The sequence below is a fragment of the Adiantum capillus-veneris genome, chromosome 24, assembly GCF_014529385.1.
Source record: "Adiantum capillus-veneris isolate H3 chromosome 24, ASM1452938v2, whole genome shotgun sequence".
In the NCBI taxonomy this organism is placed as follows: domain Eukaryota; kingdom Viridiplantae; phylum Streptophyta; class Polypodiopsida; order Polypodiales; family Pteridaceae; genus Adiantum; species Adiantum capillus-veneris.
In genome coordinates, this window is record NC_140954.1 from 3,676,687 (window position 1) to 3,698,265 (window position 21,579).

A 21,579-nucleotide genomic window follows, 5' to 3' on the forward strand; every position below is an offset into this window, starting at 1 on the left:
CAAGTTTCAAATGTACATCACCCACACCAACAATATCACGAGAAAACTAATTATCCAAATGTACACTTCCACATTTGTTAACATCACGGGTCAAAAAACACTCTCTACGAGGACTAACATGAAAGGATGTATCAAAATCCAAAATCCAATTTTGACTAGATGAGTCATCTTTCTTAAAAAATAATATGCATTTAAAGTAGATAGAAATAGAACACCACCACCACTACTGACAACATTGATCTCTTTTATATTTGCTTTGTCTTTGTTCTCTTGCTTATCATCCTCATGCTTTTTCTTTCTTTACTTTCTTATCATCCTCATGCTTTCTTTTTTCTTTCCTCATAAAAGATTGGCCCATTAAGAAAAAAATAAACAATCACATGAACCTAGGAGAAAACAATGACGGACCAAACAAAGATGTAGAACTAAGCCTCTACTCCTCAACAACACAATAACATGTAGTCCAAACGGATATTAAGGCCTCGTTTAAAATTCATCCCATTGTTCACAAAATGTTGTGCTTATTACAAGTCACAACAAAAATTGATAGCGATCAAGGTATATCGTGCGCAAGAATTCTATGAAGTTATTATACTTGTGCTAGAAAAATCAACCAAGGTTCATAGATGTAACAAAAATCAAAAGTAATCAAGCAAGTATGGAAAACGATACCTACCTTGGTAATCTCATTGTTCAAGAATCCTCTCTTTGATGATTCAATTTTATTGGTACCTAATGACATGTCTTGAGTGACGTAGGTGCCAAAAAATCACTCTCTATTGGTCCACTTAATACACAAAATGTTGAGAAAATTATCGCATTCCTAAAGCTACAAAGTCTTCTTAAAAGACTATGCTAGACTTGTTGATAGGTCGAAGCTCAAGCTAGAAGAGCATGTTTATGTGATCTCTCTCATGCTAGAATATATTGATATATTATTCAAAGTCTATCAACTTCCAACAGTAGAGGTGTAGATTTTTGTACTTACAATAGTATACAATGAGAGGAGGACAAGATTTTAAAGCCAAGCCATATGCTCTCATAGCGACGGCCTATTCTTAAAGAACTGCTCAAAAAGATTTCTTGCACAGCATTATTTTCCTTATGCATTTCTCATGTGTGTATGTAGCATGTCCCTTTATTTGACATGCATTAGACACTCTTTCTTAATTCCACTCATGAACCTATGGCTGGTAAAACAAGAAACCTAACCTGATTCCTACTCTTGTTAGCCATCTATTGTGTAAAATAAAATACATATTACTAAGCCACAAATTGCATCATATCTATATCTTAATGATTAGTCTTACAACTTTGGTAGTGCTCAAACATGGAGTGTAAACCAACAATATTTTTCTCCCACTAGGTATTTTTCCATTGGTAACTTAGGTATTCTGATCCTAGCATAATTAACTTCTTAGGGGAAGTTTGAGGTTAGTTTTTTCCTTGTAAGAAATCATGGAGAGAGGATATCTCATGGTCTCCTTCAAGGGCATGAGGCCTGATAAACAACTTCATACTTGCAAGGAATAAAACTAAATGAAATCATACCAAGCCACAAGTTGAAAAGAAGGAAGGAGGATTGCATGCATACAGATGGAGTTTGTAGCAGCATTCACAATGATTCATTTTCTTTATGAGGTCTTATATAAAATTTTGGTGTGAATAAGCTTATTTTTATAGTTTGATATTAGTATTGCTATTTGTTTCTTACTTGTCTTTTTTTTTTTTGCTCATGTGGAGGATGCAGTAAAAGTGCGAATGGTTTAATTTCTTTATATCCTCCATTTTTTTCCTCAAGTAACGTTAAGATCTAGTGTAGCATTTTGGTATAGCATGGGCTACTTGTGGCTTGCTTGACCATGTGTTGTTTAATTGGATAGTGATACTTGGTCTCTAGCTTATTGCTCATGCTTTTGGCAAGTGAATTCTTCAACCATATAGATGTGGGAGCCTCACAAAATTGTGGAGAAATTTGACTATACTTGATAAGAACATGCTTGGTGGTGAAAGGTTCCAGGATGCCAGGTAGAAATGTATAAGGCTAGGGTCATCTTGTAACTCGAGATAAAGCTAAAGGTTTTACAAAATATTTAATCCTAAGTTACTTGGGCCAATCACTTTTTATTGCAACCTCCCTTGACCACCAAGCATTGATTTTAAATAAGGAGGGAGTAGTTCACAAGAAGAACTTTTGCGATGTTTACCAAGGCTTTGATTTGTCCTAGATCTTGATTCTTTCAAACCAAACCTTTTATGATGTAATCTTTATAAAGTTGTACTTTTGGATTTTGATTATTCAAATTAGATTTCATCAATAAAATTTTATACATGGAAAAACATCATTTTTTATGTGTGTCCCCTGTCTCTTTTCTCTATGAAGTTTGTTGTATGTGTATCGAGGAGTGCCCCTGGATCCTTGTAATCCATCCTAGTTTGCAATAATATAACAAAATGCTAATGATGCTTTGAAGTGGAACCTGCTTGGCTAAGTAATCAAAATACTATCTTTATCGAGAAGTTTGTAGTGAGCTAAATACAATTCAATGGGTTCCTCTAATGAATTTGCAAATTTGTTCTCTTAAGCTCATTTGGTTCCTATATCGCATGTCAAGCACCTCTCCTCTCCTCTCCTCAATTGCTTCTTGTTTTGTTTCAAGCCATTAAAATTACCCAATGGACAAACCCAAAGGGTATACCCTGTACACAAACATACCCTGTTGGGCCCTTGTATTTTTCATACCAAGTGAATCCTTGGGATTTGCCCCTTTTTTTCATTCAAAGGCCTTAACAGCCCTAATTTGTTCCACCTACACGTATTGAGCATCTACTTGGGGCTTCATTTCTTCCCTGTTTTGCTCTAGATTGCAACAAATAGTGGAATGGCTTACATATGTTCCTCATAACTATCATGTTTTGCAATTAATGCGCTCTCCTCTTGTAAGTTTCCTTATGCGAGGTAGTATAAACCACAAGAATAAACAAAGATGAAGGGTTTTAGGTAATTTTGACAACACCATTGCATCTAGAGTGCCCAAAAACCGAAAGAATGTATTTGGCTTTTGCCTATTTCGGTCACCCAGATAGGGGAAAAAACCCAAAATGGGGCTTTCCTCCCTCGTACAAATAAAGTGCAGGTCGACGGAGAACCCCCTTTTGAATGGATTTCTTTTTTGAATGTCCAAAATAAGCAAGACCGAAGTCATTCTTGAGGTTTTTGGGCACTCTGGAGGCCACAGTGGCATCAAAATCACCTAATTGTGAGAAAAATTGTCACTTTTAACTTGATCAAGGGATGTAAAGGGATATGCTAGGTCTTATGTGAAGCTTTAGGAACTTAAGACAAGACTTTTTAGGCTTGGTAGGGGATGAACCATTCCTTCATATATCAATCTAATTTTCTAGTTGTGATTCTTCCTGCATGGTACTTTCATCATTCATGCAAATTTTAAGATTATCTGAAAGTGTATGAAGGATTTTTCCATGAATTAACTTTATCATTCTCACAAAAAAATTTGAAGCCAACTAAGGAAGATCAAGGTCACATGTGGAATTTGGCAAGCTTTGTCCCTTGGATCTTACAACTATATTGACTCTTGGTTGTAAACAATTGAATAGGTATATTTGTACTGATAATCTAGGTATGGTGAATAGAGAAAAACAAAACGAGGTGGATAAGTATTTTGGTTGATGGGTACAATAGTGCGAAACCACTTTCAAAAGGTAAGCACAATGCCACATCTAAAGAAGGAGGGAAAGAAAGAGGATGCTAATCTACTTCCAAAGAATAACACCAAGTCAAAGAAAGAGATAGGGAAGAGCTTCCAAGCAAAAAGGAAGAGGCAAAGAAAGAGAAAAACGTAGAGGCTACAAAGAGATTCAAACGAACAAGAGTAGACAAGGAGTCTTTTATTTCTAACAAGAACAAGACAATGAAGGTTGCCACCCATATGAAGCACAAAGAATCACACACCCCAAACTTTGAAAAGAGACCTAGCTTGAGACCTAGGCATCACCCATAAACTATAAGATCATTAACTAAACCCTTAACTATGACTTTGCATGTAGTCATGTTTTTGTCATACAATATAAGAGATTTTGTATGTGCACCTTGTACATAACATTCTACTAGCTGGACATTTTTTCAATTTCCATCTCATTCTGAATTTTGAGGCTTAAAGACATACTTGCCTAGAGTTTTGTGTATGGCAAGTTGTGGGCAAGGCTCCATGGGCTTTAAGCTAGACATGGCAGCAAATCTCTTACAAGCTTGATTCTCAAACTTTCTTTCGTTATGGTTGTCAAATATACTATAGATGACCAAAGATTCAGTAGATATACCAAATTTTTTGATCAAGTAGAGGCTTCCATAACTAAGATCTTAAGAATGGAGGCCGCAGAATTGGGAAGAAGAAGAAAGAGGGAAGATAGGAGGGAAGAGGAAGAGGAAAAAGGGAAATCAAATTTAAAAACCTAACTTTTGCAATGGAAAAGGATAGGGGTTAACGTGAAAGTGGCATATCCAAAAATTGGTAGTTAAAAGAGACAACTCTGAGTGTAAAGAGCCTATGTTTGCATCCATGGAAAGTGTACATGTACTAAAGGGCAAGGGATGATGCTCTCAATACAAGAACAAAATAATGTGGATATGAGTTACTAAAGGTCCTTTTAGCAATATCCCCTCTCCCAACCCCCCAAAAAATTGTGGGTGGTATCAAAATGTGGAAAAATATTACTTGCTGGCCATTAGGAGTAGAAACAATTAGAAGGAAAGGCATGTTGGTGGCCAGACATTGAGCAGAAATGTTGCAAAATGGCCACAATGCCCTTATCACTTTGATTCTTAAATCCAAGAAGCCTCCTTTTCCAATGGTGGTCTAAAAAAAATGTATGGAGACCAAAAGTTTCTCCATAGAACAAGGCTCATAACAATAGACCGCCCAATCAAAAATGAGTTCATCCATACTAACTAGAAGATTGAAGTCATAGAGCAAAAGTATCTCCATAGAGCAAGGATCATGGCACCCCTTGGACGATGGACTGCCCAATCAAAAATGAGTTCATAAGAAGCATCTCCATACTAACAAAAAGAAGATTGAATTCATCTTCAAATCTTGATGGATAATCAACTCAAAAAAGTCCACATGTAATATGGTCTTAGCTAACCTTCCACATCCACCTTCAAGCTTAGAGTTATATTAATTTGAGTACTACTATATGGTAAGAGCTCTATTTATTAAGTCAAGTTGCCATGGTATAAAAGAGAATTCATCGGCATGGTCAGAGACAATTTAGGCACTAAATGAGTAAATCATCAGTCCAAAGCTTTCAAGTTTAATAAAGCATGTGCTAAGGGTCATAGTTAATTAACTTATGGTGAAGTCAAAAGAGTTGAGCTACTTCTATGTGTCACTAACGCTATACTAAGTGAGCATTAAGGGATTGAGGATGTTGTTCCACTTGAGTTTATGATCCTGAGATAAAGGATGGCTTCAAAGTATGACTTGGATTTCAATGCCAATCCACCAAGAAAGAGACTGTTGTAATATCCATTCACCTCTTCTTAGACGACACAACAACGTACTTCTTACTTTCTTGAGGTTGTAGAGTATTACTACCCCCATTTTCCTATGAGGATGACTACTAATTTATCAACCACAAAGGAAGATTTTGGGGTTTACATACATTGTTATGAAACTCCTCTTTGTTGTGTTTCAAAACCTTGTTTTATCTAAACTAAGTGCATGTTGTTGATTATGTGCATCCTAGTATGTGACCATGAGATGTTGCGACTAAAAAAACATGGCCTCTATTCTTAAAATGCTAATCTTTGAGGTGAAAAATCATCAATGCTTTCTTTCTACATATATATAGTCCCTTGCATTTTCAAAAGTGATGCATGACACTCTATCAGGTTGTTAAAATATGAGGGCTCATAGTGTCCGATGTAGTAGGAGAGCTTCAAGTTCTTGAGAGTTGGGTTTCAATTCCTTAAACATTGGTCACATCATTGGCCCATCCATCTATGTTTCTCTTTAGATCCATTGCTTACTTGCATCATTACCTGATCACAATAGTACATAAGCAAGTTCGTACTATAAGGCACATATTGTTTATCAGTGTGTTTGAGCACCATTGGCACCTTAAAACTTGATAGCAAGGAAAGCCAACATAGATCATTGAGTTCCTTACCTTCGCAAGTGTTTCATGCATTATGTTGAACTGAAGGGGGTGTGACCCTAAGCATTGCATTCTCATTCTGTGTGTGTGTGTGTGTGTGTGTGTGTGTGTGTGTGTGTGTGTGTGTTGCTATTTTTAGACTTATACACAAAATAACATAACAATTCAAAAGACAGCTAGCTTTACACAAAGAACAATGATTAGCACAAAGACAACTCAGGCTTTGATTCATTTTTGTACATCATAGTGAGGATGAGGTATCATTCTAGTGTTTCGTACATAAGATAGTCAATAACAACTTATTTTGAAGTGAAAGAGGCTAGGTTTGACAGTGATGGACAGCAGTTTGGCCAATAAGATCCCAAGTAAAGATAGATTCCTCACCTACATCCGTATAAACAAGACAACAGATTCATTAACCTTGAATACGTATTACAGGTGTCAACAAACCTTTCAGTTGTTATCCATGTCCTACTTAAAATCTTTTTAATGTATATCTATCATCCATGTAGTGTTAAATATCAGCAAATATACATTCTCAAAATAGTAAGCCACAGATAAAAGTGACATGTGTGTGTGCGCGCGTGCACGCCCGTCCTAACCCAGGCACCATACTCACTGAGTTGACAGTAGGTCCATTAAGTATGGGCCTACTGCCTCATCAAGTTGATGAGAATAGAATAGTCAAGTCTGAAGCCAAAGAGCTATATCATATCAAAAAAATCCATGAGTTTTATCGGAGCTACAAGTGACAATATTAATAGAGAGGAATATACTCCAGTCTGAGTTTTAAGGCTTTGTTAGACAGTAGAGAATAGTATGGACGTCGTTCATAGTCAGTCGTAGAAGTTTTTCATGCTTTAACCAGTTTCCATGGATAGTCCTCAAACGGACCATCCATCCAAGAGTAGTTCGTTTATAGGAAAAATGTTCCTGAAATCATATGAATCGAAAAAATTGCACAAGGGTAATTAATTTTGGATTAACTTGCAACATAAAAGCAGTAGAGTCAAAGACTACAATAGTTGTGAGCAGAAATTCGATCTATAGACAAGGAAAGACCACCTAAAACAAGTCAACCTAACAAGGAATTATAGACCGTGGGTCCATCAAAGCCTATAGGCAAAAATCTCCAAAGCGAGCGTCTTGGTTTTCTAGCTTTCTAGGAGTAGTGTTAAATATAAGCAAATATCCATTCTCATAATAGTAAGCTACATATGAAAGTGACGTGTGTGTGTGTGTGTGTGTGTGTGTGTGTGTGTGTGTGTGTGTAAGAAGAGGAAAGTCGTGAGTGGTAGATTGGTTATCGAAGTTTCCTCTTAAGTAGAACATCTTGAGTAGCATGCAACTTACACATGTCTTGGGATTGTTCCTATGACATTAAAATCTTCTCCTTCTTTTCCCAGCTTCTTCTCTACCTGTGTGTGTGTGTGTGTGTGTGTGTGTGTGTGTGTGTGTGTGTGTGTGTGTGTGTGTGTGTGTGTGTGTGTGTGTCACGTTTTATCTTTAAGTTTCGGCACTATCAAACAACTTGGCCTTGCAATTTACAATATAAATCCATATAATTACAAGTTCATACCACTTGACAATAAACATATCTCTATTGAATAGCATGTTAAAAGCGATTGTTCATAACGGTTTGCAAAAAAGATCATTGTCTACATAATATGCGAGACGTAGCACTAAAATATCTACTCTAAGTCATGGGTTGGTGGATCTAACTCCACAATGTTTGGAAGTGGCCCCACCAAAGATGTTGCCTTCAGTGCCCATTCCACCTCACCTACATGCCTCTTGTCTTGCTCGTGCATCTCTCTAATCCGACACGCTTGCATTTCCAAAACGGTGCGTAGTTTGGTGTCCAATTCTTCAGTTCTCTCAAATATTGTCACCATATGACCCATTTGGCTCCCCAAAAAAGTCAATGCCCTACGCTTTCCTCCGTACTGGACGACAACGTTGTGCTCGTTTGTATATTGTGCAAGAAATTGCCAAACAAACCAATGCCGAGAGAGAGAGAGAGAGAGAAGAGAGAGAGAGAGAGAGAGAGAGAGAGAGAGAGAGAGAGAGAGAGAGAGAATGGGGAGGGATGAACAATTCAAAAAATTACCCAATGTTCGTCCAAATCAAGAACTTTGCAATAAGTTGGAAAACACCCTCTCAAGGCCTTTATATAGGCAGCCTCATGCACACCCTTGTCCTCTCTCCCTTTCTCTCTTTCTCTCTCTTTCTCTTACCACACTTCTCTCACTCTCTCTCTCTCTCTCCCACTCTTCTCTCCCTCTATCCTACCCTTCTCTCTCTCTCTCTCTCTCTCTCTCTCTCTCTCTCTCTCTCTCTCTCTCTCTCTCTCTCTCTAGTGCAACCGTTTTTTGACCTAGTAGATCATAACTTCTTCATCCGAACTCTGATTTGGATGATCTATAGCCTCAATCGAAGAGCACGATGCCCTCTATGCATTGATGTAAAGATAGCATTTTTAGAGTTATAAAACGCATTTTTGAAGTGAACTAGTTCAGGAAAGTTGACTCTCATCTCTTATTTTGTGAGTTTATGCTTGCGGTTTCTCGAATCTATGAGAAAGTGATATGTCAATTGAGCATGGATTGTAAGAGGAATTTCAAAAAAAATTGTAAGCACTATTGGGTTAAACAAGGATGTCTGTTTTCACCAACTCTCTTTGGTCTATGCATCGATCAATTGGAACAAATGGTACTTGAATTTATGCAAGAAGAAGGCATCGAAGAGGTCACTATTTGCAATACAGTAATCATGCTTTTGTTGTATGCGGATGATGTAGTGCTTCTAGCACACACTTTAGAAGATGCACAAAAGCTTATGGTTGTCCTTGAGAACTTTTGCTTGCATAGTGGGCTGATTGTGAATGAATCCAAAATGAAGGTTATGCTTGTGAAAACCAACCATAAGGAGAAGGCATGCGTTGTGTACAACCATGAGACACTTGAAGTTGTTGAGAGCTTTAAGTACCTTGGCCTTGAGATTCCGACAAGTGGCATGAATGTGATATGCGTTGTTTGAAAGCGGGAAATAGAACATATTATGCATTTGAGAACATGTGTAATGCGGGAAACATCAAGTGTTGTATTCTCAAGAAGTACCTATTTGATGCATTGGTGACACCGGTTTTTCTTTATGGAGTTGAAGTGTGGGGTAGGAGCATCTCAAAGTCTACTTGTAAAGAGTTTGAGAATGTCCAAAAGCGTTTTCTTACAAACTTTCTCCAATTAAGACACAAACACCATATATGCTCCTACTTCTTGAGTCGGGATTCCTTCCAATTGAGGTTATGGACATGGAAAGGGTTGTGGAGTACATGATAAAGATGCATCAAAACCCCTCACATTGACTTCCTACAACTGCATGGGAAGCAAGCCAAAAAGTTAAAAAGACGCATAAAAGCAAGATCTTGAGCACGGGATGGATGCAAGACACAAAGAAGTGGTTTGGGAGATAGGATGCATTACACTTCCTACATGATGATTCAATTGACTCCCAAGTGAATGAAGCTTTTCTACAATGCCAATTTATTATGGCTTGGGAGAAATCTGGTGGGTCACGCTTCATACATTACACCACCCATATTGCCCCCAACTACAAAACCATGTTCTTCGCTAAAAAAAGAAACTGTACTCACACTTACATGCTTGAGCCTATCCCCTTGTTGGCGATACGCACTATCGCAGTCATTCGGCTTAGCTCCCATTCCCTTCGATGCGAGACAGGGCATTGGGACAATAGAGAAAAGACAAATCGATTGTGCACATTATGCTCACTGCAAGTTTGAGGGTTTGAGTACCACACAATACTAGAGTGCTCAACTTTTGGTCACATCCGAACTTGCTTCTCTCAAACTTTTAGCCATGACTTATACCTACACACTTTCCTCTCCCAGCCACAGCGTGGGCTCTCCATTGCGACTCTCATCAACACAATTTTGGAGCATCGAGAGTCCTCATCAGTCATACACATACAACATCACATGTAACTTTGGTCCCATAGGTCATATTTGACCTCCAAGGACGATAATAAAATCTCTATGTCTCTCTCTCTCTCTCTCTCTCTCTCTCTCTCTCTCTCTCTCTCTCTCTCTCTCTCTCTTTTCCCTACATCACATGGTGACAAATCAACTCTCTCATAACACCTTAATAAGTGAGAATGCTCTCTTTGTCTCTCCTCCCCTTTTTCCTACATCACATGGTAACAAATCAACTCTCTCAAAACACCTTAATAAGTGAGAAGTGTGCAAGTGTTAGGGGGGGGGGGGGGAGAGAGAGAGAGAGAGAGAGAGAGAGAGAGAGAGAGAGCAAAAGAAAAGAAAAGGAAAGAGTGAGATATTTTTAAATTTTTTGTTGCATGTCTCTCTCTCTCTCTCTCTCTCTCTCTCTCTCTCTCTCTCTCTCTCTCTCTCTCTCTCTCTCTCTCTCTCTCTCTCTCTCATGCACTTAGTAAGTGAGTGCTAGCTTGTGCACTTTACTAAGTGCGCAAGCGCTAGGGGGTTGTGCAATAAGTGAGAAGTGCGAAAGCGTTAGGGGAAGAGACTCTTGTGCACTTAATAAGTGAGTGCTAGCTTGTGCACTTTACTAAGTGCGCAAGCGCTAGGGGGTTGTGCACTTAATAATTGAGAAGTGTGCAAGCGTTAGGGGAGAGAGAGAGAGAGGAGAGAGAGAGAGAGAGAGAGAGAGAGAGAGAGAGAGAGAGAGAAGGGAGGGAGTGAGATATTTTAAATTTTTTGTTACATTTTTTTGTTGAAAATAATTCCTCTCTCTCTCTCTTTCTCCTACCACCCTTCTCCTTCTCTCTCTCTCTCTCTCTCTCTCTCTCTCTCTCTCTCTCTCCTCTCTCTCTCTCTCTCTCATCACGTGAGCGAGTGATGAGAGAGAGAGAGGATGTACCCTAATCAAAAAATGCAACAACAGAAAGTTTGATTATTTATCTCACTCCCTCCCTACTCTCTCTCTCTCTCTCTCTCTCTCTCTCTCTCTCTCTCTCTCTCTCTCTCTCTCTCTCTCTCTCTCACACACACACACACACACACACACATGCACACATGGAAGTGGGTGCGAGAGAGCTCATCACGTGAGAGAGTGAGAGAGAGAGAGAGGATGTACCCTAATCAAAAAATGCAACAACAGAAAGTTTGATTATTTATCTCACTCCCTCCCTACTCTCTCTCTCTCTCTCTCTCTCTCTTGCACATGCACACATGCAAGTGGGTGCGAGAGAGAGAGAGAGAGAGAGAGAGAGGACATACCTTGCGAGCCGGATAAAAAATTTCTTTAATAAAATTCTATTAGATTAGATCTCATATATAGCTACCTATCTCTCTCTCCCTCCCTCTCCCTCTCTCTCTCTCTCTTAATGCGACGCAAGGACAGAGACACAGAGAGAGAGAGAGAGAGAGAGAGAGAGAGAGAGAGAGAGAGAGACAAGGACTTACCTCTTTGAAGCCCTCAAAATTTGACGAAGAGTGATGTTAATTATGGAGCAAGATTATAATACCTCCTAAAAAACAATTGAGTTTTTGCTTTTTATATTCTCGCTCTCTCTCTCTCTCTCTCTCTCTCTCTCTCTCTCTCTCTCTCCCCACAACGCAAGGGGAGAGAGAGAGACACACACACACACACTCACAGACAAAGTTAAAGAGAGATATCGATAATGAGAATATTAAAACAGAGAAAGTATTCTTTTAAAGCTTGAATATAAATAGTTTTTATCTATCTCTCTCTCCCTCCCTCGCTCTATCTCTTTCTCCCCTTCCCTCTCTCTACCTCTTTTTCCCCTTCCTTCTCTCTCTCTCTCTCTTTCTCTCTCTCTCTCACACATAGAGAGATAGAGAGAGATAGAGAGAGAAGAGAGAGAGAGAGGGGGGGGGGGGGGGGGGGGGGGGGGGGGGGGGAGGGGAGAAAGAGATAGAGAGAGGGAGGGAGAGGAGAGGAGAGAGAGAGATAAAAACTTAATTATTCAAGCTTTTAAAAGAAAGAGATAGAGAGAGGGAGGGGGAGAGAGGAGAGAGTGAGAGAGTTAAATAACTTATTATTCAAGCTTTTTAAAGAAACTTTCTCTATTTTAATATTCTCTCTCTCTCTCTCTCTCTCTCTCTCTCTCTCTCTCTCTCTCTCTCTCTCTCTCTCTCTGATCTCTTCCAATTGAGTTTATGGGCATGCAAACGGTTGTGGAGTACGATCAAGATGCGTCAAAACCCCTCACATTGACTTTCTACAATTGCATGGAAAGCTAGCGAAAAAGTTCAAAAGATGCATAAAAGCAAGATCTTGAGCACCAGATGGATGCAAGACATAAAGAACTGGATTGGGAGATGGGATGCATTACACTTGCTACATGATGCCTCATTTGACTCCCAAGTGAATGAAGCTTTTCTACAACGCCAATGTATTATGGCTTGGCAGGAATCCGGTGGGTCATGCTTCATACATTACACCACCCATATTGCCCCCAACTACAAAACCATGTTCTTTGTTGAAAGAGGAAACCGTACTCACCCTTACATGCTTGAGCCTATCCCCTTGTCAGTGATATGCACTATCGCAGCCATTCGGCTTAGCTCCCACTCCCTTTCATGTGAGACAAGGCGTTGGGGAAATGCAGAAGAGTCAAATTGATTGTGCACATTATGCTCACTGCAAGTTCAAGGGTCTGAGTACCACACACTACTAGAGTGCTCAACTTTTGGTCACATCTAGACTTACTTCCCTCACATTTTTAGCCATGACTTAGACCTACACACTTTCCTCTCCCAGCCACAGTGTGGGATCTCCATTGCGACTCTCATCACCACAATTTTGGAGCATCGAGAGTCACTCATCAGCCACACACATACTACATCACATGTAACTTTGCTCCCATACGTCATATTTGACCTCGAGGATGATAATAAAATCTCTCTCTCTCTCTCTCTCTCTCTCTCTCTCTCTCTCTCTCTCTCTCTCTGACACGAAATGGCGCCCACTTCATGGAGAGAGAGGAGAGAGAGGGAGAGAGAGAGGAAGGAGAGAGAGGAGAGGAGAGAGAGAGAGAGAGAGAGAGAGAGAGAGAGGGGGGGGGGGGGGGGGGGAAGGGGAGAAAGAGATAAAGAGAGGGACGGAGGTTTTTGAGAGAGAGAGAGAGAGAGAGAGGAGAGAGAGAGAGAGAGAGAGGAGAGAGAGAGAGGGATTTTATTATCGTCCTCGGAGGTCAAATATGACCTATGGGACCAAAGTTACATGTGATGTAGTATGTGTATGGCTGATGAGTGACTCTCGATGCTCCAAAATTGTAGTGATGAGAGTCGCAATGGAGAGCCCACACTTTAGCTGGGAGAGGAAAGTGTGTAGGTCTAAGTTATGGCTGAAAATGTGAGAGAAGCAAGTTCGGATGTGATCAAAAACTGAGCACTCTAGTAGTGTGTGGTACTCAGACTCTCGAACTTGCAGTGAGCATAATGTGCACAATCGATTTGACTCTTCTCCATTGCCCCAACGCCCTATCTCGCATCGAAGGAAATGGGAGCTAAGCCGAATTGTTGCGATAGTGTGTATCGCGGACAAGGGAATAGGCTCAAGCATGTAAGTGTGAGTACGGTTTCCTCTCTCAGCGAAGAACATGGTTTTGTAGTTGGGGGCAATATAGGTGGTGTAATGTATGAAGCATGACCCACCGGATTTCTCCCAAGCCGTAATACATTGGCGTTGTAGAAAAGCTTCATTCACTTGAGAGTCAATTGAAGCATCATGTAGCAAGTGTAATGCATCCCATCTCCCAAACCACTTCTTTATGTCTTGCATCCATCCCGTGCTCAAGATCTTGCTTTTATGCGTCTTTTGAACTTTTTTGCTTGCTTCCCATGCAATTGTAAGAAGTCGATGTGAGGGGTTTTGACGCATCTTTATCATGTACTCCACAACCCTTTCCATGCCCATAACCTCAATTGGAAGAGATCTCGACTCAAGAAGTAGGAGCATATATGGTGTTTGTGCCTTAACTTAGAGAAAGTTTGTAAGAAAACGCTTTTGGACATTCTCAAACTCTTTCCAAGTAGACTTTGAGATGCTCCCGCCCCACACTTCAACTCCATAAAGAAGAACCGGTGTCGCCAATGCATCAAAAATATACTTCTTGAGAACCCAACACTTGATGTCTTCTTGAGAACCCAACACTTGATGTTTCCCGCATTACACATGTTCTCAAATGCATAATATGCTCTCTTTCCCGCTTCCAAATGACGCATAGCACATTCATGCCACTTGTGATTGGATGGAACCTCAAGGCCAAGGTACTTAAAGCTCTCAACAAGTTCAAGTGTCTCGTTGTTGTACACAATGCATGGCTTCTCCTTATGGTTGGTTTTCACAAGCATAACCTTTGTTTTGGATTCATTTACAATCAGCCCACTATGCAAGCAAAAGTTCTCAAGGACAACCATAAGCTTTTGTGCATCCGCATACAACAAAAGCATGATTACCGCATTGCAAATAGTGACCTCTTCAAGTACCATTTGTTCCAATTGATCGATGCATAGACCAAAGAGAGTTGGTGACGATGGACATCCATGTTTAACCCCAATAGTGCTTACAAAAATTTCTGAAATTTCTCTTCCCATGCGCAATTGAAAAATCACCTTCTCATAGATTCGAGAAACCGCAAGCATAAACTCACTTGGCACTTGGAGTTCTTCCATCCTTCTCCACAAATTGTTACGTGGAATCATATCAAAGGCTTTCTTAAAGTCCAAAACAACAATACAATCGCTTGCCTTTCAACCGACTTTCCTCCATGAGAACACGAAGAGTAACAAGATGATCAATGGTGCTATGGAATCGACGAAAACCCGCTTGTCCCTTTGCACGCTTGTCATTCTCTTCAGCCCAATCACTCAATTTCATCTCCATTATGCACCCAAACAACTTTGCCAAAAGAGACCCAATCATTATAGTCCGGTAGTTGCTTACATTATTTACATCCCCTCCTTTATGCAAAGGCTTAACCCAATTAGTACTCCAATCATAAGGCATACCATGTTGAAGTGCAAGGTTGAACATATCACACATCCACTCACGGGTAAAATCTCCCGTCATTTGATCACTCCGGCTTGATACCTTGAAGATCTCCCGCTTTGCATGGCCAACTTTTCAAGCCCACCGCATACATCCTCAATAGTAAAAAAAGACGGCATACATGGGAGTGAACCATAAAATTGCATTTTTTCAGTATTTGCTTGCTCATATAATTGCCTACAATGTGTGTACATATCCACTAGACTCAAGTTACCAAAATTCTCAATCCGCTTGCCTCTCAAGTTTCTCCAAAATCTTCCACATGCATGTGCCTTTTCTTGGACTGAAATTCTTGTTGCTTTACTTCCCATCTTCTTCTCTTCTTTTGAATCAATGCCTTGTATGTATGCAAATGACTTTGATAGTTGTCTTTGTCCATAGTTGCATCAAGCTTTATCAAGGACTTTCGAGCATCTTGACATTCTTTATCAAACCACCTTTTGTGTGATCTATCTTTGTTGATACCATGGAGATGCTTTATGGCAAAGCATTCTTCCGCACAAGAACAAATAGCTTTCTTGAAAGCTTCCCATTTAGTTTCCAATGGTGCATCACATTGAAGCTTTGTCATCCATAATTTTTGCTCAACCATTTCAATGTACATTGGTGCCCGTTTGAAATCTATACATAGTGATAACTTCTCTTTCCTTTGGCTGAGATTATCATGCTTAGTTGCTTCTCCACATGAAAGGTCAATACATAAGGTGCGATGGTCGGATTCCGGGGTCCATTGACCAAACATAAAACTCTTTATGTGATACATGATGGCTTCAGAGAGTAGCATATAGTCAATCACACTATCCCCATTATGTCTCCTACATGTAAATCCATTGGTTCCACTCCACAAAGATACACCATTGGCAATGAGCATACCTGTGCTATTACACATGTGTAAAAGTAACTTTCCATAGTGATCCGACTCTTTCTCATCCATTGAAGTACGATCATACAAGTGAACTTCCTCCAACTCCCTTGAAATGTATGGCATATATTTTCAGCCATACTAACGTTTGTACTAGTCTTCTTTCACAATTGATACAAAATCTTCCAATCCTTTCTTAAACCATACATGCTAACCCTCCTTGTCCTCTTTGTTGCTTGAGATTCTTTGACCACATCAATGAATGTACATTGTAATCCTCCAAGCCGTTAATCCTTTGTGTATCATGCTCCCAAGTTTCAACAAGAAGTACAACATCGGCTTTGCTTGTTAGTTCATCAATGCCAACCCCCGCATTCCATGGGTATCCATTACAATTCCAAAAGCATATTTTCAATTGTAACTCGGTCTCATAGGTCACATATCCCTATTTGCTTGAGAGACTTGCCTCCTCCTTGGGCACATTTTCTTCATGAGAGATCTCCTTGTTTTTATTATTCTTTTCCTCATATGCCTTGTGACGCATATTTTGTTGCTTAATAGTGCGGTCTTCACATACAAAACATTTTGTATCCCTCAAATAGATCCAACTATTATCAAGGATAATCTTTCACTTGGTCTCATCCGGCATGGTACATACAATTGGCCGTTCTCCCGAGCGAGGAGCTCCTTGCTTCCCCACTCTATGTGCTCCATAGACCATAACTCCGGACATGCCAAAGTGGGTTTTGAAGAAATCTTCAATAACAATGGCAAGAGAAGGAGGTGTCTCTAACTTCTCTTCGGAAATTCCACGAATAACAATATTCTTGGAACGTCGCTCCCGTTCCTTCAACTCCTCCACATCCACATTCTCAACATTCTTTTTTTGAACCATAGCTTGCATGAGTGAGGAATTAGAAACCACACTGCTACCACATACATCAGCCCAAGACTTGTTTGTGCATACATTTTTTCATGTCGCATACATCCCGGCTCATAGTGTCATTTTCTCCTCTTTCATTACATGGTCATGCTCTACTTTGCTCATCCGCTCCTTCAAAGCATTCAAGTCCACAGAGAGCGTTTACATTCCTTGACTTCCTCTTCAAGTTGCATCAAACGGGTTGTTTGCATCTCAAGTGTCCTCTTGAGATTCTTATTCGCAACCACAAGTACCCTTAGTGTGCCATTCTCCATTGCAAGTGCTCGTAAGTCTTCGCCTTGTTTGTTTACGGTCTCTTGCAATGATACCAAGTACGCCATGATCATATGGTTTTCGATGTCGTTGGTTGGGTGGTTGTGTTGCTATCTCCACACTTAGGAGATTTTGGATCATTTTCCACAATGGTTGGGGACCTTGTTGAAGAAGAAGAACCCTTGCGAGTGCCAGAAGAAGACATTGTATGTAAAATAGGAGATGAGAATCAATTTTGTTGAACTGTTCACTTCGGAAATGCTGCTACAGAAATGCCTTCCATAACTCTGAAAATTTTTGTCTTTACATCAATGCGTAGAGGACTTCGTGCTCTTCAATTGAAGCTATAGATCACCCAAATCGGAGTTCGGATGAAGAAGTTATGATCAAAAGAGTGGGCTACTGTCTACTAGGTCAAAAAACGGTTGCGTTTTTTGAGAGAGAGAGAGAGAGAGAGGGGGGGGGGGGGGGGGGGGGGGGATAACTCTTTTTTTTAACCAAAAAAAAATCTTTTGTCTATGAGGCCCGGTCATACATTGTGATTCCCCCATCCCTTCACTTGAGAGGAGAGAGAGAGAGAGAGAGAGAGAGAGAGAGAGAGAGAGCGGGATGGAGGTAGAGAGAGAGAGAGAGAGAGAGAGAGTAGGGAGGAGAGAGATAGAGGGAGAAAAGTAGAGACAAGGGAGTAGAGAGAGGTAGATATATATTTATATATATGGCGCCCACTTCATGTCATGGAGACACGCACACACACACACACACACACACACACACACACAAAGGAACAGGAAGAGGGAGGGCAAGGGACAAAGAGATAGAGAGAGGGAGGGAGGTTTTTAAGAGAGAGAGAGAGAGAGAGAGAGAGAGAGAGAGAGAGGAAGAGAGAGATTACTCATTTTTTTAACAAAAGAAAAAAAATCTTTCGTCTATGAGGCTGGTCATACATTATGACTCCCCCAATCCCTTCACTTTCTCTAGAGAGAGAGAGAGAGAGAGAGAGAGAGAGAGAGAGAGAGTGAGTGGGAGGAGAGAGAGGGAGAGATTGAGAGTGGGGAGAGGGGAGGAGAGAGGTGGAGAGAGAAAGCAGGATGGAGGTAGAGAGAGAGAGAGAGAGAGGAATAGAGAGAAAGAAAAGTAGAGACAGGAGAGTAGAGAGAGGTATATAGTATATATCTATTATATATATATATATATAGAGAGGAGAGAGAGGCAAGAGAGAGGAGAGGGGGGGGGAGGGGGGTCGATGTAGAGATAGAGAGATAATGGGAATAGAGAGGTAGAGAGAGAGAGGACAGTGGAGAGAGAGTGAGAGGGGGGGGAGAGAGGCCCATAGATAGAGAGGGGGAGAAAGAGGAGCGGGTAGTAGAGATAGAGGAGAGAAAGGGAGGAGAGGTAGAGAGAGAGAGGAGAGAGAGAGAGAGGAGAGAGAGAGAGAGAGAGAGAGAGAGAGAGAGAGAGAGAGAGAGAGAGAGAGAGAACAAGAAGTGCAAAATTGGGGCTCAAGTGTCTAATACATAGTACGTTTCCTTAGTTTTAGGCTTTACTAGGCTATAGTGTCTATCTCAGTGAAAGTGTAGAGAGAAATAGAAAGATATATAGACAGAGAAGTAGAAAGAGAGAGGGAGAGAGAGAGAGAAAGAGAGAGCGAGATAAGTATTGGCTAATTAGTCCGAATGGCACACGGGGATGTATTCCATGAGGGAAATAGAGTGCCAACATTGCACACAACAAATTTTTGATAACTAGTGAAAGAGAGAGGGAAAGTGAGAGAATTCAATATTTAGGAATGTTGTCCTTGTTACTTTTAGGTCTCCTTAGAAGGCCATACTTTCCAGCATAGTAGTCTCAATTTTGAGTTTTGAAGGATAGACATGTGGGAGACAATCAGCAAAGAAAGGGTTATTCAAACTTAAGACTTCATCCATGTACCTATATGTGTATTTGAGTAATGATAGATCCACTGCCATATCTTTAGATTCTAATTTTTTCAGGATCCAAGTGTATTTAAAAAAGGTGAGGTAAAGGTTACACATCACCGAAGAACATGAAAATCCCATTGGAATATCTCTCTATAGCAATTCTTACCCAACTCGACAAAACAATTTTGAAGGAGCCATTTGATCACGCCCATAATTTCCAACAAACCAAAATGTGTCTTCATGTAGATCTAGAAAAAGGTGATTTTAGATTACTGTAATGGTAACAAAACCTGGTTGATTGAAAACAAAATGGCATAACTTTCATAGAAGTCATCCAAACTTTTCGGACCTTGGCTCTTTAGAATCCATTTTTCAAGAACTTTCCAATGATAGGTCATATCATGGGGTTCTAAGCAATATTTAGAGGGGTCTACCGGGTTGCTTTCTTTTGTACAACTTTGATGATGTGGCACTCTTAAAAGGCCCAAAAATGAGTTCAAAATTTTCCTAATGAGGTGCCCCTTTCAAGGAATTTTTGACCCATCTTAGCTTTTGGACTAGAGCCTATATTTTCTTGAAATCCAAGCCCTTTGCGATGTTTGAAGACAATTTTACCTATCTTCTCAAGTATAAAAAACAGACCAAAGGGGTCAAATAGTGAGATGTTCTCATAACATTGTGTAATATCGGATGTGAACATGGAAAAGATGTGTTTAGGTATATTTAAAAAGATCTCAGTTGCATTCTAAACCAACCAAAGGGTATTCACTTCCTGGTTAGTAAAGGTTTTGATAATTAAGAATTTTTCATCACAAATAGTGCGAAAATCCTCAAGAAAGATATTTAGGCAAGCCGTGATGATAGATGTTTCTTGCAACATGATGCAGTTAGATGCATCAAAAATCCATATAAACTTGTGCTTGTGACTTTTGTATGCTAGAAAGAGGATAGGAATTTTGTTATCACTTGCCTCTAGTCCAAAGTGTTGTAGTGCTTCTTGAAGAAGTTCAATTACCTCAATGGTAGTCATGTCTCTTTTGATAAATTATGGTCCCTCAAGTCGTCCCATAGCAATAGTTTTTGCAAGCTGTTTGCAAATGATAGTAGGGATGTGTAATGCTTTGTCTAATCCGACAATAAACCAGTCATGTTTAAGGTTAAATAGCCTTTGTGAAATGGTGGGTGAGAGTCATGAGGTCTCATTACCCAACCATGCTGGTGAAATTATTCCAATGCAAGTTTGAAAATGTGAAAGCAAAAAATCAGACAACTTGTTTTAAAGGTTGGGATGTCCAATACATTGGCTATGTCTGCCAAGCAATCAAGTAGTGAGGCAAAAGCCAAGTGTTGATTTAGTGGTTGAGTGGGGATATGGTTCAACCCACAATTGAGGAATTTTTAACCTCCTTATCAGAGATAATATTCAAATTGTTAGTGCATACATGCCATCCCAATTGATCAAAGTCTTTACAAAATTGCTTGAATTCAAAGCACTTGCATTTGAAAGTAAGCTCAAAAGTGAGGAATTTTGTAGAGTAGACAAAGTTCTTCAGAGGTAGATCATATTTCCATCCAATCATGATGTACTGTAACAAACTATCACTTCCAAAGATAGATTAAAAAATATGTTTGAAGATTGATTTGGATGGAAAGAAATCCAAAATTTTGTTAATAAAAAGGCAGTGAACAAGCTTACCACATTCTTGTCCAGTTTTATTAAAACTTGCTTTCCCGTAGGTGTGGCTATCATCTAAAAATTACAAAGCTTCTAGATTTCCCTTTCCCTTCTGAGAAGTCAAGAAGAGGAGAGGGAGTCAAAAAGGAAGTGACAGACTAATATCCTACACTAAACACTAGTGGCCTCTTCAAAATGGGGAGTCTTCAAGGTCTAAAGAGGGTTTAAGAAGTGAAAGAATATGTTTTATCCCTTTAGCTATGCTGAGATTTGAGAGAAATAGCCCAGGTTCATCATTTTTTAGCTCATTTAGAGCATTATACATACAAGTCTTGAAGTGTAGGTATGTTATTTGTGCCCTGACAATCTCATGGGCTTGTCCACCCAGCCAAGAGCAGATCAAGGGGAGATAGTAATCCTCTGCCTGTGTTGGAAAGAGGTTCAAGAGGTGGTTCAATATGTACCACACTGAGTGATCAAACCCGAGAATGCTGCTTTCATAGTTTGCCTTGGGATCCAATGCCTTTCAAGCACACTGATGTATGGCTTGTAAATGTTCCAAATCGTTCCATAGTAAAAATCATTGTTCTGTTTGTTAAAGGTCCTTGTTCCTTTTGTACAGGCATAAATGCCCGCATTACTGCACATCTTTTAGAGTGCAAAAGATTCATGCTAAA